Source organism: Lichenostomus cassidix, chromosome 8 (genome assembly GCF_008360975.1).
Source record: "Lichenostomus cassidix isolate B80296 chromosome 8, HeHo_3.0, whole genome shotgun sequence".
In the NCBI taxonomy this organism is placed as follows: domain Eukaryota; kingdom Metazoa; phylum Chordata; class Aves; order Passeriformes; family Meliphagidae; genus Lichenostomus; species Lichenostomus cassidix.
The window spans coordinates 3,590,009-3,615,667 of NC_139489.1; the positions used below are offsets into that span (position 1 = coordinate 3,590,009).

Sequence of the window (25,659 nt, forward strand, 5' to 3'; positions counted from 1 at the left end):
GAACCCATTGTGTGTGAGATGTTGGCCTCAGGGCAGAAATTTGGAGTACCTGAGGGAGCAATACCCAGAGCAGCACCGTGCTGTTGTTCCATGCTCGCTGTGCTTGCAATGTTCTCCTATGTCAAAAGCAACTTTCTGTGCTTTCAACAAAATGTTCCTTGGCCCTACAAGACTGAAACCATACATGGCTGAAAGAAACCATGAGAATTTTGGATAATTCTCCAGTCAGCTGCTGGTCAGTTCCTTCTCCCAGGAACTGGAGTCACCAAAGGGGAATTTTCCATATTTCTTTGCCCATGCAGGGGAAGGACACCTCCAGCACTGGTGGAGGGAGGGAGATGCCACCCCAGCAGCACCCATTTGCAGTGTGTGCTCTTCCCCAGGGATGGATTCAGGGCCTGATTCCAGCCACTGCTCAGAGGGACCTTGCTCCAGGATGGCTCAGAGCCCAGGGGCTTCTCCAGGCTCATCCTGCAGCAGGGAAATGTGGGCACTGCTCTTTCTCCCAGTGATTAAAGAACAGAGCTTTCTCTTCCAAGAGTCCATTCCCCAAAACCATTAATGGAAAAGTTATGTGTTAGAAACATTTCTACCCCGTCCAGAACACACAGAAAGTCTGGATATGAATGATTTAAAGACTATGGGAAAGCATAAAGATGTTAGGGTGAATTTACTACTTTGTTCAGCACACAGATTGTGTGAGGGGTCTTCAGTATGAATTAAAGAAAGGTTCCAGTCATGAGATATTACAGTTTAATTCAGACATTAGTACAGCCAGGGAGAAGACAGTAATGTATTGCACAACTAAATAGGATTTCCATACTGGATTGCACCTGTGATCTATATGGACAGTGCAGCCTCTGTCAGGAGGAATAATGTAATGGGGATAATAGGCAGCTGTGGAAGGATTTACCTGGAGCAAGCTCTATCTGCTAATAGCTGGCTGGGATCCCAACCCTAACTGTGAGTGTTCATTGCTACATGTCCTGGTGGATGTCAGGGAGGATGTTCTGCTGACCTTCATCAGCCTCAAGGCATTAATGAATCACTCACATCTGCCCCTGGGTCGTGTCAACCAGCAGCAAGTTCTGTGGGACAAGGTGTTAAAAAACATAGGGAATTTATTTTTTAAGGGCAACTTTAAATGTGATGTTGTCAGTCATCTGTTGCCACACTTTTGTACTGAGAAGGTGGAACATTGCAGAGCTCATGTTATCTTCATTTAATTACTCATTATTTAAGTAAACCAACCCTCCATCACTTTTCATTCACCCCTTCTCCAAATTGAAGGTGGTACCAGTTTTCCTTGCCTCTAAAAATATTTGCAGAGTGTACCTAGGCTTTTTAACTGTTTTTTTTCCTTTTTGAGGTCGGGTGTGGCAGTTTCACTCAAGGCTGGATAAACTTCCTGGCTTGGTTTTTTAAAAGTGTCATTTCTTCTTCAAGTCTCTCTAGATCTTTGCTTTGTTTACAAGCAAAGTTTACAGACCTCTGCTTTCCTGGAGCTTTTATTTCTCTTAGAAAACCTGGAGGAAATAGAGGTGGCCGAGGGAGAGCACTGTGCGATGAGTGTGCTACAAGATTTGCTTCAGCCTTCTGGAGCTTTTCTTCCTCCCTGATTGGTTTTTTCTTTTATTTCCCCCAGTTTAAGCATTTCCAGCAATGGCTCTGAAGTAATCCCAGCGCTCTGTCTCTTCCCATTTCTCGGCTGAGGAAGCTTTGCAGTGTGTGTTGCAGGGCCATCAACCCGGGCTGTACTGCACATCAGCAGCTCCGCCGGGTGTTTGCTGCTCTCTTTAGGAGCAGCATTCCCAGAGCCATGCAGTGAGGAGAGCAGGGAACAGATGGGCCAGGGAAGTACCTTGCTCTCGGTGGGTCTGGAGAATGAACTCATTATCCAGCCAGTGGTCTGTCACAGCAGCCTCATTTACCAGCGGCTGGTGTCAAAGGCAAACCCTGGAAAGCAGAGGCTGGCAGGGTGTGAGAGCAGCCGAGCCAACGAGCAGCTTGTTGGGGATGAGGGATGGGGAGGGAACCTGTAAAGGCACAGAGTTATGAACAGGCATCAAAAAGCCTCATAAAAGTGACAGCAGGTGTGGCTTTGGGGAATTAAAAATGTCACGTGGAGAGGAGACACATTTCAAGGCTGACTCTGAAGGGCTGAAGGTCCTTAGGTGGTACTTCCTCCAAGTATTCCCTGAAAACCATAAAGTATTAACAAAATGTGTTTAAAGAGCATGATGTTCAAACATAAAAAATGACCCAAACTTTCCAGGTTGTATTAGACCAGAGAGGTAACTGTGAATAGCTTTCCATCTTTTTCCTTTTTAAATGCCAACTGGGAAACGCCTCTGTGCCTCACATTCCGTGCTGAGAGCCAGGGAGCATCCACAGGGTGCTGAGCCCAAACCACCTGAGACATGGAACATCTTCCTCCTTGTTCCTTGCCCTCTTGTCACCAGGAAAACATTTTTCCAGGAGCAGAGTGCAGATTAAAAAAGCCAGAAGAGGTGAAACTCTGGGATTTAGCCAAAGGAATTTTCTGAAAGTCTTGGGGTTTGGCTTAGTCATTGTGGTGAAAGGTTGAGGATTGCAGGAGTCCTCTGGAGCTGCTGCTTTGGTTGCTGGTAAAGATGGGGAAAATTTTGGCACTGGTTACTCAGAGGAATATAAAAAATGTTAGAGCAGGAAGCAGGCTTGGAAAAGGAAAGTGCAAAGTGGGAAAGCTTTTGTTAATTTGTAGTAGAATCCATGAGGAGTATGGAGGAAATTGTTGCCTCTGGGTTACTCTGTGGGTTTGTAAGTGTGTTATTCATAGAGTATTAATAGTGTTAAACTCCCTGCTTCAATGTTATTGTTGGGAAATCTGGCTGCTTGGGTAATCCCAAGGTTTACAGTCCCAAAATTTACACAGGCAGAGCACACAGTATGACCCACTGCTGTGCAGAGTGAGGTCCTGAACCCACAAGGGAAAGTTTCTGATATCAAACAAACACCTGATTGACCCCAGGAACACCTCCTGTGCAGGCAGAAGTGGGAGGACACTCCAGCTTTCAATTAGGCAGAATTTTGCTTTTTTAAAATGGCTAAAGACAACAAAAATCCATCCCCACAGGCTGCTGCTGGGGTGTTTTGCATCAAAGCAGTGCCTGGCCCAGCTGGCACGGCGATGGTGTGTAACCTTTGCGGTAGGTGCAGAGCTGGAGGCAGACAGATGTTCTGGCTGCCTTGGCCAGGATTGAGCATTCCCTGCCCACACAGATGGTCCTTGGGAGCAAACTCTCCCTCCCCACACCCCATCCCACCTGCTGGCACTTAGAGATCCAAGTGAGGAGTGGCTGAGTTCTTTTTTGGGGACAAAAAGATTCAGCAGCACTTGTGCCTGTGAAACAAGGCAAGCTGTGTACAGTGCTCAGCCAGGAAGCCAACAATGAACAGGAGTTTTCTATCCAGAATCCATTCTGGTAATTCACCAGATTGTGAGATGGATGGAAATATTGGGGAATTTTTTTTTAATTTTTTTTTTTAATGAAAGGGACCTTCAGTCCTGAGAAAAATTAGTTGATGCTGAATTGAATTTGTTCTTCTCCTGTGTGCTCAGCTTTACACAGAGAATAAGAAAGGGTAGAGAAGAACAAATTGCCTCTGGAAATCACCTCTGACAAGCTTGGCTTCAATCCTGCCAGCCTTTCCTGTAGGAATGAGCCTCCCACCCACACAGAGCAGAGGAAGTGGACAAGAACCTTTGCAGAGGCAGCTGCAGAGCCTTGTTAGAGCAGTTTCAGAGGGGTTTTCAGCAGCTCCACTCATGCTGCATCCCAAGGGGACATCTCCCTCCTGCCTGCCTGGACAGGACAGGACATTTACCTCTTCCCCCATCTCCCACCCTTGTCCTCCCAGCAGGAGCAGGACTGCTGCCCAATCCCTTCCAGCACCAGCACAGGCCAGGGTGGCTTTCCAGCCCTTCATCCAAAGCTGGAAACAAACCCAGAACAAGCTCAGATCTCAGTGTGACTCGTGTCACTCCATTCTGCAGGTGAGAGAAGTGTTCAGAAGTGAAATAGAGAGCTGTGGGAACATCACTCAGCACATCAGGCTTCACTGCTCCCCTTAATGGTCTGTAGGGAATCTACCACGCTGGGCACTGAGCTGGCACAGGCAGCCTGGCATTCCTGACCTCACAAGGACCACACTGCCTCCCAGCAGTAGGAAAACACAGTTATTTTATTATTTTTCTAATCAATCATGCCTTGCAGTTATAAAATGCAGCACTAAATCCTGCTGATGTTTGAGCTGGTTTGGTTGGTGAGCAGGGGAGCTGTCCAGCAGGCAGTTTGTCAGCTGCTGCACCATGTGGACCATCACAGCTGTTTAAGGAATAGCACTGCATCACGCAAAATATTTTGCAGGCAGGCACTTTGCAAAGCCTGGAAAGTGTTTTACAGATTCTTCTGCAGAGGAGGGTGCCAGTCAGTAGCATGGTTTATTTATTTTGTTTGGTTTTCTTGGGTTATTAAACATGTTTTATTTATAGAGTGTGCTTTCTAGAGAATCGTCTGCATGCATGTTCTTAATTGTAGCATCTGTGGGTGCTGGGCTGTTGTTTGTGAGTGTGTGGGGCCAGCAGGCAGCTCCATGGGGTCTGCAGGAGCTCTGGAGATGTGCATGGAAATGCTCAGTGAACTGGAGAGAAGCGCTGGTGTGTCTGAGTTTGTGGAGAGAGAGCTGCTGTGTGGCTCCCTGTGAGCCTCATCCATGGCTCATCTCTTGCTCCACCACAGCTCCTCACCTGCTGCAGTCCTTTCCAGGTGATTTTAGTGGAGAATCCAGAGTAACTAACTCCAGCCGTAATCCTTTTAAGCATAAGCATGGAAGTTACCTTGAGTCGTAAAAAAGTGTGAATCTGTGTGTGTGTGTGAATGTTTGCACCATCTGCTCCCTTTCCTGCAGCGCAGAGTGAGATTTTTGTCTCCTTTGCTCAGCTCCAAACAGGTACCTGTGGTGCTGATGTTCCTCACAGCACAGTGCAGGCTGCACGGGTTTTTCCACTAGAAAACACCAAAACATGGGCACAGGTGTGTCAGTGCAGTGCAGGTAGAAATCTATTCTGATAATAAATACCCTCCTGCCTTTATCTCCTCTTGTCATCCTCCTAATTAAATTGATATTCCTAAGATGTATTCAATTTAGGATTTGAGGGTTTCTTCCTACTGAGAAGGCCAAGTAGAAGGAATTATGTGTGTAATGGTGTGGCCAGCTGGCAGAGCTGTACTGAAATACAATTTCTGCATTTGTAGGTAGGCTTTGTCCTAGCAATCTGCAGAGCAGCCAGTGGGCAAGGAAACCCTGCTTATAAGAGCTATTTCCCATGATTATTAATGCCCTGGAAGCTGAAATCAAATATTGCTAATCCATCACTCACAGTGCTTTGACACTGAGCCATCACAAGGAAAACAGTGTAGTTTAAGTTATACTTTGACTGTAATGGGTTTTGAGAAAACTGAGATGATCATCCAGAACAAAAGTCTCCAGTTGGTGTCACAGAATGAATTTCAAACTCTTCCACTCTCCCTGGCCATGTGGCACTGCTTGTCTCCACACACCAGGTGCAGGTTGCCTGCAGAAACCTTTCCCAAAGGTTTAGGGTGGTTTGGGGGCATCAGGAGCCATCTGTAGTGTGACACACGTTTGGCTTCTTCTGCAAACAGCTTCTGGGGCTGAGAGCTTCATCTGCTTGGCAGAGTGTGGCATTCCAGGGAGGAAAGGCTCACACCTGGGCTGTGCTCCTTGCAGAAACGCAGCAGAATCCTGTCTTGATTGCCCATGGCAGGGCAGGGATGTGCTTCCAAGGATAATCAGATCCTTGGGAAAGCCACTCTGGAGCATTGGAGGTTGCTGTTCCTCTTGGCTAAGCTGAGAAATCCTTAAGGACTCCCAAATTCCATGGTCTGATGCATCGGCACCTTGTCAGCTGGGATTTCAAATTCCATGTCTTCCAATGGCATCACTCAGTCACTGCAGCTCCAGGGGCTGCTTCATGCAATCATGGATCCAATCAGGATGCAAATGATGTCCTAAAAGTATGTGTGTAATGTGGGACTAAACTCACATGGATAGATGGAAACCCTTCAAAGCCCAAAATTTTGTGACTGGGGATATTTCAGTTTCTTAAAATGAGCTGTAGATTTTCTGTGGCAGCTTAATACACAGTTTTCACATCTTGGCATTTCAAATAATTTAAATAAAATAATTTAATTCAAATTATTTTAATTAATAAATTTAATTAATTAATTTTTAGATTTACAATTTGTTCCACGAGTAATACGGTTTGCTGAGATTACACACATTTTCTGCAGTTTTGATTTTACTGCTGTATTCATTTAGCTCAGCAAATTCATAAAACTAATTAAAACAGAAGTACTTTTTTGATTCAAATTGTGAATGAAAAACAAGGATCTAATGCAAAATGACACTTGCAGGGAGATTAAGACCAATAGCAACTCCATGGGTGTTTTACAACTTAGTTTTTTAAACTGAAAGCAATTATTTTTATAGCAGATTCTTGGCGTGGTTGTATTGTTTTCATGTTTTGAGATGCTAGTAGGGTGGGAGATTAGGATCTGATTCAGCAGCATTTTTAAACATGTCCATGTTAGCCATGGAGTTGTCCTCACTGAATTCCTTGGATTTCTTGTTTGCTGAACCGAGTGGAGCTTTGGAGTCACTGAGGTTGTGCTGCTCCCCAGTTCTTGTTAGCTCTTGTGTCATCCAGTGGCTGAAAAGAATCTGCCATTCCCAGGCATTCCCAGGATTTTTCCTTGCTTTAGGAGTTCTCCCTGCCCTGCTGACAGCCAAGCTCTGTTCCAATCCAGAGAGCTGGGAACGTGTGGGGTTGTTTGAACTCGTTTGATGACAAGCCATCGCAGGTTCAAACACCAATTACCACGTTTCAAGTGACAAATCTGGAGGGGGGAAAAAAAAATGATCATTTAATAAATTTCTTATGAAGGCAAATGACTCCTACATAAATCAAGCTGCTTCATTAAAGGAGAAAGTCAGCCGAACGCAGAGGTGACGAAGGTTAACTCCACAGTTGTGACACAACTCCTGTGTCACTTCTCTGAGCTCTCGCGGTGAGTCGCTCTTGCAGCAGCGCCTGTCACCATCCCCAGCTCCTCTGGCAGCAGTGGCATTTCCTGTCTCACCTTCCCCAGCGTCAAAAGCAGCCTAAATGTTAGGAGGAATTCACAATCCTGCTTTTGACAGAGGTGAGTTGGAGATTTTGCTCTTTTTTCTTGTGCACATCTCGTGTGAGCTGCAGCGCTCCCAGTGCCCCCATGGGTGTTGTCCTGCTGTTCCTCACATCCTTGCAGTGCTGTGAGCTGTGCCTTTGTCTGGACTCCTATCTATCCCATGCCATCCCTGTTTTTTCCTGCTGCTCCAGGACTGATCCTTGCCCTCTGTCCTCACTGCAGTCATGGCTGCTGCCAAGCCACCCAAGTGAACGATATTTTCAGGACTCATCTTCCACATCTGGGCACTTTTGGGCCACCCTGCACAGTGCAGGCTGTTTGTCTGACTGTTTTTTTGAGACAGCCATTTGGATTTTGGCTGATTTGACAAACCTCTGCCTTGTGAATACACAGAGAGAGGCTGTGGGGTGCTCTCAGGGTGGGATGAGCCATCCCAGTTGTCACCTTGTTTTTAAATGTCGTGGTATTGCTCTCTGTGCTTTGGGAGTTTGTGGCCAATGATGGTAACGACAGGGCATCTCAGCTGCTGTGAGAACACAAAAAAGCACAGAAAGGTTTTGCCCACAACAAACACAAAATGCAATAATTTTTCAGTGCCTCCGGAGCTTTCGGAATTGATGAAGATGTGGCGACAAATAATTTACACATCCCCCTGACCCCATATGGTCCTCCCCTCCGCAATTCTCCTCTCACGTGTGCAGCATTCCTCTCCCCTAATTCCCTCACACCTTGAGCAGAAGCAGGGCAGGCAGAGAAAGGCAGCACGAGCACCAACCCGCCATATGTTGTTCCTAATGACTGAGAATAGCGGGTGTGTTCAGCGCTCTCCGAACAGATTCCACGGGCCAGGGCCCTGTGGCACTGCAGCTGTTGTGCTTTGATTTCCCCCAGTCCTCTCCCCTCCGCCGCCCAAATCTGCAGCCAGGAAGTTGGGGATGCTGTTGCTGTGATACGCCTTTGGAAGACATCTCTCCTCTGCGAGGATGCAATTGCTGCCACTTACTCCCTCCGAGTTACACAGCCCAGCCCAGTGCCAAGTGCCAGGGAACGTGGTTGCAATTGGGGAATTTCATTTTTTTTTCCCAAACCTCTGGCATTCTGTACTTTTGTTCTCATCCCTGTGGCAGAATTTGCTGCTTTTTCCAGATTTGGGGTTGGTCCCAATGTGCTGCTGCTTTTGCATGTGGATGTCTTGTAAGTGCATGAGAGCAGCAGTGGGAAGAGACAGTAGAATGGTGTCATTGCACTATTAGTTGATATTTTCATAAAACATCAGGAATTCAGAGTTGAGCTCTTTTAATGTCTCATTCAAGCAGGCAGGAACATTGAAATGTACGTTATTTGAAGCCCAAGAGACACACACTAGCATTTATAGTGACAGTAGAAATCTTCTTGTATTCCAAACTCCTCAGGAGAAACTTTGATAGCTTTATTCAAAACAATGACACTCAGAATTGCTGAATCATGTTCCCAGAGCTTCTGTCCTGGAGGAAAATCAGCACAGCCAGCCCAGTCCTGTTCCAAGAACTAAATAATGTCTGGGATTTATGTGTCTTCTGGTCTGGGAAATGCATCAGGATGCTTCCAGCTCCACTGTGTCTCTCTTCTCACCCATTTTTAGTGGAAGGTTCACTCTCCTTCCAGTGGAAGTTTCCTTGCCCATGGCAGGAGGATCAGAACTAAAAGGTCCTTAAGGTCTTTTTAAGGTAACCCAACCTATTTTGGATTCTGTGATTTTTGGGGAGAGAAGTTGCCACTGGGAAGAAGTCAGTGAATTTTTAGCATGAGGTTGGCAGGGATGCTTAATAACAAGCAATAAGGAGAGTTGGCCCATTAAATACTTCATTAATCTGACAGACAGTGTTTTTTTGTCATATTCTTTCATACAGTGGCGAATTATCTGGCAGTAGTAAAGCCCTGAGTGTAGGTGACCTTGTGGTGAATCTTGGCCATTTTATTTTCCTGAGTGCTACAGGGAGTTTTGTTTCATTTTTATGGAAGAACTCTGAAGTGTCTCTATGAGCTCCACGAGAATTGGCAAGACTCTGCTCTTACATTCAATATAAGACCTGCTATGCGTTAAAATAAAGTGGAAGTCTGCATTAAACTGGCGCAAGGCAGAAATTAACCTCATATTCTGAAAGAGGCACTGATGCCATGCAGAAAATAGTCTATTTGGAGATCATTCTGCTGATATTTTTCTCTGCTATATCCATTTTTTTTTTGGGAGGGTGGCTGAGGAGTTCATTTTCTCCCGCTGCTGCTTTTTTCATTGAAGTCATCATAATCCTCCATTTGTGACATCAGAGGTACTGGCTAGCGAGATAATTATGATTTCACAAACTGAAGATTATGACCTTCAAATGAGGAAGGCACAGCGGGGAGGACAGATTCCTAAGCAACAGCCATCAGATATTTGTGAAATATTTGTGAAAATGTCCTTGCAGTTTAAAAAAAAATGAGGGAGAGAGGGCAGGAGGGAAACATCCAAAAAATATTATCAGCAGAATGAGTTGCCAGCCAGCATTTTTTTTCCCCTAAGTTTTCCATTTGGTGCCCATGATTCTCTAACCTGTCTCATTTAGCCTTAATGAACACGAGACATTTTTTTAGCATGCCATATGTGCTGTGGTCCTTAGGAAAAAAAAAAAAAAGCATCCAAATAACTTATTTTTTATGTTCTGACTCTACCCAATCATAATTTACATTTTGCACAGTTTGATGCCCATCTGCAACGTCTTTACTATCAGAAAAGGTAATAAGAAAGGGAGGAAAAAATAACCACAGGAACATGTTGAACGACTGACACAAGAAAACCTGGTTGGGAGAAAATAATTTTCGTGCCTGAGTCAATAAGCAGCTTGGAAAATGGGTTGGAATTGTGGCTCCAGTGGTGGGGTCAGCTTTTATTTTTTGAGAGGAGCCCCAGCAGTTTTTGGGGAGTCTCTGGGAATCTCTTGCTCTGTCAGGGGGTGGTGAGTGGTCACTCTAGGAATGGGGAGGAGGAAGAGTAGCCATGCAGCCTGAAATGAACCAAGCTGTGCCTGAGCTGGATCCTTATTTGTAATTGTTGGACAAGTGACCTAATGACCACAAATTCTCCCTATCCAAAGCTCCCTGCAAATATTCCATGCTGAAAAGGTGAAAAGCCTTGAAAGGACATTGATTCCTCTTTTGTCCTCCCTGCCCTTAAAAAACCCAGAATTTTGTTTTATCCTGGCAGGAGGAGGAGGAAGGGAAGGAGTCACTAGAAGGAGGTCCCAAATAGCTCCAGTATCCCATTTTCCCTGTGTGGCTTTGGGTCTGAGGGGGTCTAAGGCAGTTCCAGAAGGTGCAGATGGATTGTTCCTCTCTGCATCCTCACCTTCTGCTGAGCACCACGTAGTCCTCGTGCTCAATGACTGCAACAAATGATCACAATCAATTACAGTTAGAAAACAATCAACACTTTCCAAACAAACCTCCAACCGTGGCAATCCAAATTAGTCCCATTAAGCCATTGGAGAAATGGGATATGCCCAGGTTTGGGCTTTCTGCAGCTCCAGCCTGGCTAGCCTGTGATCCCTGGTAGAGCCCCAGTTCCCATTTTTCTTCCTAATGTCTTTAGGACATTTTTCCTTTAGTAACCTGAGTGAGAAGATGTGTCACATCCCTCTCCTGGAATAGTATGGGTTCAGGAATGTTTCATTTTGATGACAGGAGCTATTCCAGCCCAACAAGGAATCCCACTTACTTCCTCTGGGATTGTACAAACTCAGACTTGAAAATTGGTTGCAGCAGTCAGAGCAGCCCTTGTGCCAAGCTGCCAAGGGTTTATGATTTACAGATTCCTCAAATTCAGCAGGTGACCAAAATAAGCAGAGTTTTTTATTTGTGTGACACACAGAAGAGAAATTCCTGGTGTTAACTCCCAGTGCTGCACTGGGATGTGGGGAGCGATGGGAGGCAGGGGACGGTGACCATGCAGAATGGGGTGGGAAGAACTTTTAATGCCATCTATTCCACCCCCCTGCAATGAGCAGGGACATTTTCAACTGGATCAGGTCACTCAGAGCCTCCTCCAGACCAGGAATGTTTCCAGGGATGGAGCTTCCACCTCTCTGGGCAACCTGTGCCAGCATCACTAAAACTTCCTCCTACAAAAGTTGACCTGAGGGAGGCTCTTTGGCAAGGTTTCTTGACCTTGGGGATAAAAGTCAGGATTTCTCCATGGGTCAAGATCTTCTCCATGCAGCCAGTGTCTAACTGTAAAATATGGCTGTGATATTTTTATGTATTTCTGAGATTTAAGAATATTTCCAGTGCAGGTGATGCACTGGGGATATTCTAGAGCAATCACAGCTAACGTAAATTTGAAATGTTGGAGTCTGGAATACCTCAACTGTTGTCATTGGGCTGCTTTGTAGAGCAGAGAAAGTGAGTTGTCTCCATGTGGTAAATTTAGTCAGAAGTACAAATCCAATCCAAATCCTTCTGTCCCAATTGAATCCACAGCAAACTGTTTGTGATCAAGATACAGCCTAAATAACTATTTGTATAAAATATTTAGTGACTAATTTCTCATTACAGATGCTTTGGGAAACGCTGTAAACTGCTTGCAGACAATTGAAAAATCAGAAAAAGATAAAAAAAAGGGAATTATTGACTGTCATTCAGTGCATGTGATTTGACCAGCATTAGGAACTGCAATGTTAAACCATGAGATAGAACAGTGGAGTGGCTTTACCCATTAGCAGAGAATAAAGGAGCAGCAGCACCAGGCCAGCTACTACAGAAACAAGTGTGTGCATATCAAAACAGAATTAATTTAAAAGTATAACCTGAAAATGTTGTGCTTTGAGTGAGAACCAGGTGCAGAACTGACCCACTGACCTTCCCTGAGCCTCTCTCCTATGGCTGGCCCTGCTCAGAGCAATAGAAGATCTTTTTTTTTCCTAGTTAATAAACAAAAACCTCCATTTACTTCTTCAATTTCACTTCTGCTAAACACGAAGCTGTGGCAGTGAACTGAAAAAACAACAGAATAAATAATACAAATACATGGAGGAGTTCAATTATAATTTTCCCCCATTGAAACTGCCTTTTAACAACTACATCTTCTGACTGACAGCTTATTAATACTAATTACATTAGATATATGCAACATAACTAGTGCACTGGTACTTTCAATTATCTTCCCTTGTCTTCATTCCTTCTCCCTCTCTCCCATCCTCCCTTTTCATGCTCCATAACCACTACCTGGAGCTGCAGCTCAGAGCCAAAGGAGAAAAAGCCTTAAATTTCTTACCTGGGCAGGAAAGACCACAAAATCATGTTGTGTGTGTTTGTGAGGCTGTGTGGCTCACTGCAGGGAAATTTCAGCCTTGGCAGTGGTGGAAAATGCTTGGAATGTTTGGGGGAATTCCCTGTGGGAGTCCCATGAATTTCCTGTGAAGGTCCTAATGAAGTTTCAGCAGTTGGGCTTGATGATTTTGGAAGTCTGACTCAACAATCCTGAAGGTCTTTTCCAGCTTTAGTGGTTCTGTGATTATATTCCATGAATCCAAGTTCCATTGGAGGTTCTGTGAAGTTCCTGTGTATTTCCTCTGGAGGTCCCACACTGTTTCAGGCTGACACACCCTGATTCACACATAATTTTCACAGCTTTTCCAGAGCTTGGTGTCACCCTAGTGCTGATGCTGGGAATTTATCTGCTGAGTTGATCTAGGCTGGAATTGGTTCTGCACTACCAACACCTCACCAGCCAAACCCAGCAGGATCTGCAGCAGCTTTTTGGGAGAGCTGAGGCTGGAGCAGCACAGACTGACCCAGGTCCTTGCTCAGACCAACTCCCCATCCTGCCTCAGCTTTGTTTTAATCCCTACTTAATGAACTCCCAATTGCTTATGCAAATCAAAGCAATGGAGACACTTAAAGGTTATTTATAATTCCTGGAAACATTATGAAATCAATCATTCCAGCTTTTACAGTGTCATTTAGATCTCTAACTTTTTTCATTATATTGCTGTAGCAGTTTATGTAAGAAGACAAATATGTTTTGATTTTATTTTTTTATATGAGCTTGCTGATTGCTAAAACATCTATGACAGTTGACATGGAAATCAGGGAGGTTTTGATTAGGCTTTTCTGATATGCAAATGTGTGTAAATGAGTTTTATATATATTTTTAAGTTCTATTTAAAGAGCAAGCACTAGTATCCCATTGAAATTAAAGAATCTATTAAGCTTCCCAAGTAGTTTCCAGAGTGTGGACACCAGACTGAAGAGAGAAATTGTTAAGCTTTGGGGTCCTTTTTACCTCTCCTTTCAGTTTCAGCCTCAAAGAGCCAACCTGATGTTTTCAAATAGCCAGTTTGCTCTTGTGGAGAATTTACCATCTTCTGCCAATCCCACAGCTTTGGATCAAAGGGTAAACAAAAATCCAGGATGGAGGAGTTGGATCCAAACCTCTCCTGAAATGGGGAGGTCTGGCAGGATCCATCTGCAGCCTTGGACTCCCATTTGTGTTGTGCCCTGCTGGAATTCCTGTTCAGTGTGATGGAGCTCAAGGCTCTGTTAATTCACCTGTTTCCTTTCATCTTCTGGAGTAAATGAGCAGCTCTTTCAGCAGTATCGTGGTGAATCTGTAACATTTATTTTGAAAAGGAGAAAGAGCTCAGAAGATTACCAAGGTGTCCAGCTGTGATAATATTACCTGCCTTGTAAAATGCCGTAGGTGACTCTGAAGATGTAAAGCAAATTGAGGATTACATTAACTTCCTCCTGACTTGCTCAAATTATTAATTCAGTATCACCAACTATCAAATAGAGTAGGGTTATTATTTTTTTTTAAAGTATAAATGAATAACTATTTGTGATACATGACAGAGTACTGCCAGCAAATAATTAAAAGCTGGTTTGATTGTATCTGTAGTAGAGGTTGATAATTCTTTTTGGGGGAGGTTTCTGGTGTTTCTTTATAATACAAGATTACAGCAGCCTGCATTCACATTCAGCTTAAACAGGCAGAGGAATGAGTACTGAATAGCAATGGGATTTTGTAATAGAATAGTTTTACCTTGGAGATTCACAAGTTCTTTTCAATCTCTTTGCCTCACTGCAGGGCAGATTTGTTCCATGTTGCTCAGTGAGCAAAGACCCTGCTCACTTCCAGAGCTGGTCAGAGGCAGAACTGGAAACACAGTCCCTCCTTCCAAAACATTTTAATCCAAAGCATCACTCGCAGTTTTGGAAAGCTAATTTTCCCTTTTCCCAAAGAGACATTTCCAGTGATCTATCAGTTCTATATATGGAGCAAATATATATATATAACACCAATTGTCAGTGTTGGAAGGTGCTCTGGTTGGCTCTTCTGCATGCAGACATTCCTTGGAAGGGACTTGCTGATTCAATTTGCCCAGTTTTAAGGGATGCCATTGCTGGGTGAGCACTTGAGCAGTGTCAGTAATTCTGTCCTGCCCATCCAGCCCTGGCTTTGCCTCTTCCCAGAAGTCAGAGCTGCCAGGGCTGTGGGAAGCATTGCAGGGCTGCTGGGAGGACATGGCAATTGCAGTGATTCAGAGGAGGATGCTGACTCACAGCTCACATTAGCAAAGCTGGAGTGGATGACACAAAACTGTATTTAAAGCTTTTGCAGCTCTCACATTCAGGCTGAAACATTTTTCTCTGGTGGAGACATGGCCTTCTTGATTACTCATTATTACTTAACCTTGATACACTGGAGCAGAAGGAAAAGGTGGGAATGGCCAGGAGCAGCACAGTGGATAGAATGATGGTTTTGGGATGGATCCTCCCTGGTTAGAGAGGCTCACAGAACACCTGAGCTCCTGCAGGAACAGTGAGGCAGGACAGGGAACAAAACATTCACCCAACAGATTAAAGAAACACAATTATCTATTGAGGCAGAGCCCTGATGTGTCTTAACCCCAGGATTGATACAGAACTCTATTCTGCAGCTCAGGCTCCCTGTTTAGTCAGGCTTGGGTGATCCCCAGGTCCAGGCAGAGCTGCAGTCCCTGCCCTGCCAGCCATGCTCACTGAGATCACTCTCAATTCCCTTCCCTCTCCCATTAATCAGGAGCCATTTGAAATTGTAAGAGCACTGTAGCATTCCTGTTAATCAATAACTAACTGAGCTATTAATTCTCTACTAATATATTCTTCTTTAGTGTGCAGAGAGTGGAAACTCGTCGATTACCTGTGCTGATCCTACCCAGTGCCCACGAGGGTCAGGGATGAGGTTTCCCTGGATTTCAGGGAGTGTCTGTGAGATGCCCCATTGGAAAAGCAGGAACTTTAAAACCCCTCTCGTTGTTTTATTACTTCAAGACCTCTGCTCAAGTCCTCACCCCATGTCCTGCAGCAGGATGTCAGCTGGAAAATTCAACACCTACGGAATTTTGCAGTAGCAAAGCTCTGATAATGAGTTTAACAAATAATTATCTGCAGTACCTCTTTGTTTTATGGATGTACAATAGTTGATGAACTTGCTATGCCACAATTAGGAGCTCATTAGCAAGCAAAATTCAAGGGTAACAAATACCTTAAGGGGATGTTTTTAGGAGTATTTAATGAAATAATGAGATCACAGGAAGAACAGTGAGGAATTGTAAATTTCCAGAGATGCTACACACCTCCTGCAGGACCAGGGACAAGGCAGGGTCTGGAAGTCAGGACTGAAGCTCATTTTATTTGCCAGGGTTTACACACACTTAGAAATCTTAGTTCTTTTCCTATCATGAGAAATGGCACTGTATCCCCATTTTGTTTTTCCCAGCCAGTAAAATCCATATTGTTTTTCTATTCTGTTATTTAGTAGGAAGGTTTTAGAAAAAAGGACACATTCCTTTTGCTGTTGTAAGAGGCATCTCAGAAAATAGCTTTTTCATTTGTTTGGATTTTTTTTTAATATTTTGTTCAGTCTCACTGGGGAAATACTAATTCTAACAAAGCTGGCAAAAAGTATTCCTGGGCTGCTCACAAAGCAACAGGAGACACATTCCATGAATCCATGTACTTTATCAAAAAGTGTTTCTAGGAATTTTTCGCTATTGTTTCTATGCTTATTTGAGATGTCATTTTCTGTGGTTAACTCACCTTGTCTCCAGAAATCCATCCCTCATTCTCTCTGTAATGGATAAAGCAATAGGACAAAGAGAGCTGGTTTTTACCCTTGTCCCAAAAAAACCCTTTAAGAAAATGATAATGGGCTCCTAACAAACGAGAGAGCTGGTTATCACTGGGGAGAATTAATCTTTGCCTTGATTGAGAACACCTATGCCAAATTACAAGCTACAATATCCATCTGCTTGCTGTTACCCAGCAATATAGATTTATTGTGACATTTCGGGGAAGGAGTAAGAAAACATATGAACAACTGTTGTGGTTCATTAGCCCTTTATTGGTAAAACGTGGTGCTCAGGGATGTGAGAGGTGCAGGGAAAGACAATCCTTTGGCTGAAATTGTTGCGTTCATGAGGCTGTGGAGAGCATTCCCAAGGACAGGCTTACAAAGGAGCTGCTGCTTTTTGTCCCCTGACTGCCAGGTTGTTCTTTTGGTTGATAACAGAGTGACTCAGCTTCAGGGGATGGGAGAGACCTGGACTTGGGGTACATCCCGAGCCCTGTGGGTAGCAGCTGCTCTGGACACCAGAGTCACTTATCCCAGTGTCAGGCAGATAAAACAATCTCATCTTTCTTGCAGATCTTTGCCACCAGAGCTGGAGAGGGCAGCCAGCATCTCCTGCTCCTCCAGAGCCAACCTGGCAGACCCAGGGCAGCACCACCAATCCTGCCTCCCCTCATATTGCCAATTTAGTCTCTTACTCCAGTTGTCACCATCACAAGCCCTTCATTTGTGGCAGGTGTCTGTAAAGGAAAATCCATCCATGTTGTCACTTTCTCACAAGTATTTATTTTTAAATAAATACTTATTTATTTAAACAATAAATAAATATTTATTATATATAAATAAATAATATTTAGATTATTAAATATAAACAGCCCCCTGCTCTGGGGGGCTGTTCCATGCACACAAGCTGTTGATTTATTTGCAGTTAAGGCTCTCAGAGTCAGGATGGTAAAGCCTCCTAAAGCCAACTCCCATTTCATATGGGAGAACCTTTGGAAATGCACTTTAGGTTTATGACACTGGCTTGGCTTAATTTAATTTATGGTTCACTTAACCGATTATTCAAAATACCAGATGTGACAGACAGTAGATTCAGCTGAAATATTACCTCACAGGCATGTTCAACACTTAGAATCTGCTCTCCATATGGGAAGGTTTGGAATGTCCCCCATCTCCATCCAAGAGCAATCAATTTGGTTTTGAAAGGAGAGTGAGGCTGAGTGGGACACAAAGTCCCTTATTCCTCCTGTAACCTTTGCAGCAGCTGATGTGAGAGCTCAACCTGGGCTCTGTTGCGTGAGAAAAAAATGTGAACTTCTGAAAATGCCAGAGGCAAAGGATTTGCCATGTGTAAAACATTTGTTGCTTAGTGTTTGCTAAGGTTAGGTGAAGTAATTCTTAGCAACTGTTGGAGGTACAGTAAAGGCAGACAATGAACCAGTGGCAGAAATGTGGAACATCCCAAGTTTTTAAGGGAGTGTGTCTTGGAATGGCTGGGAATGTCTTTGTGAAGGGGTCAGACACAGCAGTGTTGGTAAAAGTGTGTGTAGGACACAAATAATGTGCTGACTTTATCGTGGAGTCATGGAATGGTTTGGGGTGGAAGGAACCTCAAAGATTATTTCCAGTTCCACCCCCTGCCATGGGCAGGGACATCTTCCACTATCCAAGCTCTGTCCAGCCTGGCCTTGGACACTGCCAGGGACTCAGGGACAGCCACAGCTTCTCTGGGCACCCTGTGCCAGAGCCTCAAACCCTCACAGGAAAGAATTCCAATATCCCATCCATGCCTGCCTTCTGGCAGAGTGAAGCCATTCTCCTTGTCCTGTCCCTCCATCCCTTGTCCCCAGTCCCTCTCCAGCTCTCCTGGAGCCCCTTCAGGTGTCTCCAGAGCTTTCTGTTCCCCAGGCTGAACACCTCCAGCTCTCCCAGCCTGGCTCCTTAGGGGAGATGCTCCTATGGCCATTGATGCACTCAGACATTGAGCTGGGGGAAGATCCAGGAGCTCTGAGAGCTCTTCTGGCTACCAGGGATGGACAGAAGAGTCCCAGCAGTCTGCTGAGGCTTCCCTCCTTGTCTCTCACCCCTTGCATTTATCCTTTGGAGCAGGATGGTGTGTTTAGTCAAAACAAGAGCAATGAAGATGTGATTAATTCCAGGATCACCTCCAGTTCAGCAGGGAAGAGCTCTTTCTTCTTTTGGGGAACATCAGATGCCCATCATCAATTCTTTTAAAGTTTATGGCCTGAGGTTCCTTCATGTCAGGGCAGGGCCTATCTAGGGCACTCATCTAGACCTTAACTATTAAAGAAAGATTAAAAATTAAACTTCCAGTAATGCAGGAACCTGAACTCTGAACTCCCCCGTGTCAGTGGAATGTTAATCTGATCTCAGCAGTACACGATAAAGTCGATCTGTCTTCCTCGCCTAGTTAATTTTTAATCATTTCTATGGATAGAAGGGCTCTGCTGGATGGGACTAAGAGCAGGCTGCCTTCTCCCAGCCCTAGATCCCAGCAAGGAATGAGGGAGCAACTTGAAATAAACTCCTCCCATGATTTATATTCCGTATTGCAGCCCTGTGTTTGTTTACCCAAGCCCTGGTATGTAGGCGTGTTCTCCCAACTGATGCTCAAGGGTAATAGTACACAAAAAAATCTGCTCGTGTGCACATGTTCACAGGATCCTGTCAGCCTGTTAATGGGAACAGTATTTCCTAGGTCTGCAGCAAATGTTTGTAGCAGTTCTAACTGGGAAAGAGGATGGATATTTTCAAAAACAAAACCGTTTTTAGCTCCAGTTCTGGGGTGATTCAGTGGTGTGTCCTGTGGTGCTTCTCTCAAACTTGATAGAAATATTTCAAATTAACTTTTAAAGCATTAGCTTTAAGAAAATTAAGATTTTGCCGTAGGTGAATTTGGCAATATTCCTGTTCTGCATTGACACTAGAAAGGCAGTGAGGGCGTCAAGATTAATGCCCTGTGTCAGCACAGCACTGAATCTGCCCAATTTTATCAGTGTGAAGGGATCCAGAGACTTTAGAGCCCATCTCCACTACATGGATAATCCCAAATTATAGTGCTGGGATAGCAGCAAACCCAGGGTGTTGGTGACTCAGGGCCACCTTAGCCAAAACCTTCCTTGCTGTGTCACCCTTTCATTGCTGGAAGGGAACAGAGTGACTCTGTCAGTGCCACTGATGGTTTTTGGGCATCCAGGCAGCTCCCATGAAGAAATCAGCCAAGGTCCCTAAAGAGTAAAATGTGCTCCTGATGGCCAAAGGATCTCAGCAGAGAAACGTCAGAATTAGAGGGTCCCCAGGTGGCTGCAGAAGGGGAAATGTTTGCTTAAAAATGGACTTTTCAGAGTCTGAGCTGTCAGGCAGCTAAAGGGCTTTCAGAACCTAACCCCAATTAATTATCTGAGTGTAGAAAAATGCTGGATCAGCAAGAAAATGTAGAAAAGATGAGGCAAGATGCTGCAGATGCAATACAGGGAACAGATGTGTGCACTTCTATCCCTAGATTATCCCAACATGTGCATAACTCATTTGGGCAGCCATAAACTGGAATAACATTGAATTCCCATGTTTTTTTCCCAAGGTAGGGTGTTTAGAACTATTCTGTTTGTCTGATCTGAGATCCAACTCCTCCATTCCTGCCTGTCCAGTGCCCTCTGGGGGAGCTGATTCTGCCTGGCAGCTTTGGAGGTGACAGCTCTGTGGAAATAATTAGCAGAAATGCAAATCAACATAAGTACATTTTTTAATACTCCATGCCTGGAGCTGTGCTAAACTTAGCAGTGATGAATAAACAGCACCAGCATTCCCCTCCTTGGAAGGACAAAGAGCCTCCTACTATTTGGGATGTCTCTGGTACTTTTGCTATCTCAGTGTAGCCAACCCTGAACATTTAACAACTTGAGCAGGCCCTCAAAAATTAGTGAGATTAATAAATGTTGAGTGTTTTCATTTCTGAGCCTTGGAGGTGTACTTAGCCAACATCTCTCTCTGCAACTGAAAGGCTGGGAAATTACTCCTGGTTAATGACGGTGAGATACTCATGTAATCACCTTCTTTCAGAAGAAAGACTTTTAAATAAACTCCAAGAGACTCATGATAAAATAGCAGGAACTGGCAATGTTGAAATATGAGACTCTATCATTAAACCATTCGCTCTTAATTAGTTTTTATTTGCAATATTGACAGCTAATCTCCTCTCTCTATTATACCTGCACCACTTCCTTCCAGTGATTGGCACAGTGCAGTGTAGAAGTAACTGAAGACATTATTTGGTCCTTTACAGATAAGATTTCCAAACTACACAGGATTCTTTGGGAAAATTAAGGTGTACAAAACGTGTGGCCAAAAAAAGTCAGTAATTCCAGACCTGACCTTGATTTCCCCTGGTTTAGAGGTAATGAGAGACTTATGGGACGCAGCCCAGTGGCCTGGCTAAAAAAAAGGGGTGAAATACAATTGTATCTATCTTTCAACACCTTCCGATTTTGGTGAAAATAAATAAATAAATAGGCAAATGAATAAATAAATAACTTTTCGTTTCAACAAGGTGACATTTGCCGACGTTCACTAATTTAGGAGAGACTGATTTATGCATGTTTAATCTTCACTAATGATGACTCCAGGGCAAGAAATGAAAATAAGTGCAGTTAATAATACGTGTATATATTATTAACACTTTGCTGATGGAGAGGGGCCTTTTCCTGGTAGACAAATGTAGACACGATTTGTGGGAGATCTGAATGACTCAGGGCTGTCAGAACCTCTCTCTCTCTGACTTAAAATGTGGAGAGAAGGGATATTTGGACAGTAAAAATTCTCAGCTGTTAAAACTTGTATGAAAACTGTAGGTAAATACAATAAGCAGCCCAGTTCCTTATGTTTTGGGGTGCTCTTCAACAATGAAATGAGGTTTATTTGGGATATTTTAACACCTCAGTTGTGGCTGGCTTCTCCTCCTGGCACACAAATATTGAGAGGGATGCAACCCCTCAATTCAGTCCTGAATGCTGACAGACAAAACTTATTGTGAATATTAATGTGCTTGGTCTAATCATCCTGCTATTTTTTTTGTGTAATTCACTCGATCAGGGAGTTGGAATTCCCTCCTAGCTGTTACAGATTCAAGCATTTATGCAAAATCCTCCAGTCTGGAGATTTACAGTGGATTATCTACAAATATTTGAATATATTAGTGCAGTCCTTTAAATGCATTCCCTTTATTTACATACAGAACAAATAACAAGCAACTTGAATGACAGCACTGTAATTCCATCAAGGAGCTCATGTCCTGAGAAACCACAGGAATAAACTGTTAAGAGGCCCATGGGTTTGGTGGAGCTCTGCCTGGAATTACAGCTCCATTACCTGGATTTCATTCACTTTTCACATTATTTAAAAAAACCTTAAAAAACAAACAACAAAAAAAACCCCAAACAAACAAAACCCACAATTTTATGAATCGTGGAGCTGATGTTGTGCTTGGAAGAGGGAAGAGCCAGAGAAGGGTGGGAGTGACACAATTTCTTCTCACCTACTTCTATCACAGCCCAGGAAAACTAGGTGTTTTCCAAATCCATCAGCATAGCAGCTGATCAGAGAGAAAAAACTGGATTCAGGTTGTTGATCAAGCAAGAGAAAACTTGCTGAGATTGATTGGGGAGTTTGAAGAGGTCCTTTCCATCAGACCCACCTGGACTGAGGACAGGTTACTCTATATCCATGGATTTTTTTGAATTTTATGTTACTTGCATTGCCTGATGAAGCTGCTGCTCTCCATCCCCAGTTATCATGGTACATCAGCAGGGATTGACTGGGAAGAGCAGCCTGGCCTTGGTTTCTGTTCCAAATCTTCCCCCTGGAAAAGAGGGAGAATGAAATTCACCCCAAAGGCTTGCTGGCTTTGCTCTGTAGCAGGAGAGATGGGTTCCTGCTGATCCCAGAGGTAAAGCCTGAACAGTTTCCATGGAATAGTCAATTATCTGTTTCATTGCACAAGCCAATATCCTTTCTCAAAAAGATGTATTAGGGTGTTTAGCCATTCAAGTGATCCATCTGGCTGAGCGTTCAGAGATGCTCTTTAACTTGATTTATCAGGCCCAGAAGTGGTGTCCTTGAAGCTTCTGGGCCAGTGTGGGGCTGTCCCTGTACCCCTTTGTAGGGACAAAGTCCCAGCAGTAGTCCCAGTCACACCTCTCTGCCAGGAAAACCTGATTGCACATTATTGGCATTTAAAAACTGAGGGCTGAGTGGCCACCAGGTGCTTCCAAGGAGAATGCAAGGAAGCCCCCAGGCAGCAGATCCCTGATAAGGCACTGAATCTGCACCTAAATCCTAATGGAGTCTGGCTAAAGCCCTGCAGTGTGAGATTGTGCATTGCCCTTAAATCTCCTCTGCTTATAAAACACACTTTTCAGCTCCAGGATCCACGTTATTCCCATTTCCATCGGGCACCACCTCCAGCACAGCTCAGTCCCTGGGAAAGGCACTTTTCTCACCTTCCCCTCCTGGTTTTGCACCAATCCAGCCACACCATGCCCCTGGGAGAAGGTGGCCAAGCTCCCCCATAAAACAGGGAATTGGGATTGCAGAGTATTTGGGTCAGACATCGTCACCAACTGCTGCTGGGCACATGGTGAGATGCAATCCCAAAGCCTTGGAAACCCCCTGGGAAAAACCAGAAGGATGCTTAGGGATGAGGCAGGACCCATCTGAGTGCCAGCTGCAGGCATTGGGGATGTCTGTGACACAGGAGCAGCTGGAAGGACACTCCATGCCATGTTTACATCCTCAAAGTGCATGTCAAGGCAAGAGCACTTCCTGCAGCACAAGAAAATTAAATCAACGGTGTAATATTTTAATTACTAAAAAGTTTCAGGCGAAATTCTATGTATTTTTTCTTCTGGGCTGTCATCCAGCTTTACAGGATAAATTCTTTAAAGGTAAATTATTAAATTAAATTAAGCTTTTGGTTCCCGCTTGCTGCTTTTGGAAACTGAAAATTACCACTTGGCAATGATTTATTCTTCTCCTCTCCCCCTTTTTTAAAGGGAGGACTGCAGGAAAGTTTAAGTAGGAATGCATTTCTTTGCAAGTGGAGTTATATATTTAATATAATCCCAAACAGATTGTCTACTCAAACACTGTTCATTAAATGAACTGTCTGCAAGTGTGATTTACAGTGCAACGTGGTCATGGGAATGTCTGTGTGTATTTAATAACTGCACAGTAATAGCTTATTGGCAGGAGTGGTAATTCGATTTTGGAGTTTTATCTTATTTTTGAGTTTCTGGACCATGAAATCCTGCTGTCTGACACACTTTTCCATTGCTTAATCTCCTGAGATTTGTGTAAAGAACAACAACTTTCCTCCTCGCTGAAGACACAGTGCCCTGCTGTATATTTTTTATTGCCACCCTCCAGCACAGCTACTCACAGACCCCCTGTCACATTTATGGGCTCAGCACTGCCATATAAAATGCAGTAATAGACCCAAATATTGACATTTAATGAGCTAAGAGGTCCAGTCACAGAGAAGATAAAATCTTGCAGTATTGCATAAGTGCAAAAATTTTCAAGGATCATTTTCTGCATCATCTGTTGTGTTCTGTATTTAACTTTCTGAGCTCTCCTATTGATTCCGAGTCAAAACCCTCTCATTTAATGTACTTAAGGAACTAAAGCAGCAATTCTTATTCCACACAGAGACTTGTAAGTGTGCTTCCCAAAGTGTGGCTTGCAAGTTTGGCAGATCTGCACTTGAACCAACCCAAATTATGCTGTGTTTGTGTTTCTTGAACCTTTGGAAAATTGTTTTACAAGCAAATATTGGTGATTTTTTTTTTCTCTGGAGCAGTGTGATTTCAGCTGCACTTCCAGAGGGGTTGCTGGTCTGGGGGTTCTCCTGTGCCTATGGAAAGCTGGGGGACTCAAGGAGGACACACTTCAATTTACTTAATATTTTAGTGTCTTTCCACCCAGTGGAACTCTGTTGTCCCATAAATACATGTCTGAACCAGCTAATTATTCATCCAAGATTAGAACTGAAATCCTTGCTTTAAGACTAGCTTTACCCCTGGAATAACACTGTTTAAGGTTTTAATTATTTTAAATCCTATAGAAATTGTTATACATACAGACTGCTTCCTATGCACACTAGTCTTTTGATAACTGGAAAATTTGGCAAGAAAGGGAAGAAAACATCAAACTGGTGAGAAGAGAGGAAACCCAAACTGGTGTGTATGACTGCAAGAAGTGAGAGAGGCACTGGTGGCTTGGGTGGAATTTGGTGACCTTGCTGTAAACTGTTCAAGGATTTTAAAGATTCCCTCTAATTTTAGGTGTTTCTTTTTTAGTTAAAAGAGTTGGTAACGAGAGCCTAAGAGGTTGGTGAGCCTTAAGCTGCTCTTTGTGCTCGTGGAGTTTATCAGTCTTTGCCTCTTTCCTTGATATGGGTGTGTGCTGTATCTTATCTGTATACAATAACAGCATCTAGCAGGCTAGAGAGCTGTTTGGTGCCTATAAATGTGTTATCTGTATGCTCAGAAGTTTTCTGTCAGGTGAGGGAATGGAAACTGCAGGAGCTTTGTAAAATTGATGCTGGGCTGGGGGAAGAAGGAACTTGGCTGCATTTCCACTGCTGATGCAGTTACTACATAGTGACTCACCTTTGAGGAGCTCTTGTCCTGTGAACTCTGATTTTTGCTCTTCTAATTGATCCACCAAAGGGTTCAAGAGCATCAAGGCTCTATGGCAGCACTCAGGGCAGGAGGGAGAATCCCCCAGAGCAGCTGTGAGCCCTGACCTGCAGAGTGGGCAATGTGTAAAGCAGAGTTTTGTGCTCATACCTCCTGCCAGCAATTCAAACTGCTGCTGTTTACCAGCTCCTGGAGTGTTTCAGAGTTAAAAATGAGAAGTAGGAGTGAAAAATCAGAAACCTGCTTCCCCAGTTTGCAGGAGAAGTGCTGACTTGCTTTGCCTCTTTAGCTGTGGCTAATGCAGACAGGACACAGCAGAGGATTTCTGTGCAGGAGCTTCAAACACACGGAGCAAATATTGTCACAAAAACCCACCAGCCAGGTACCACTCTTTATTTTCTCTTCCCTTCATGTCCCCTTCTCTTTCCCCCTCTTCTCCCCTCTTTTCAAAGCTGTGTGCATCAGAACACATCTGGTAAAAGCAGCAGGAGCTGCTCTTTGCTTTTGGAGAGAACCAGCTGCCCACAGAGAAAGGTGTGCTGTGGAGAGGACTGGGTGACAC

General features: G+C 44.0%; 1 protein-coding gene and 1 long non-coding RNA gene across 6 annotated transcripts in view; one reads left to right on the forward strand and one right to left on the reverse strand.

Moving 5' to 3' along the window:
- DAB1 (DAB adaptor protein 1) overlaps positions 1 to 25,659 on the forward strand; it is a 398,763-nt gene that overhangs the window by 196,578 nt on the left and 176,526 nt on the right. The gene's annotated exons all lie outside the window — the stretch shown is intronic.
- LOC146433656 (uncharacterized) lies at positions 9,079 to 16,461 on the reverse strand. Its single transcript, XR_014853671.1, has 3 exons — positions 16,350 to 16,461; positions 12,541 to 13,876; positions 9,079 to 10,654 (listed from the first exon to the last, which is right to left on the reverse strand). It is a non-coding gene; the product is annotated as an uncharacterized LOC146433656 (long non-coding RNA).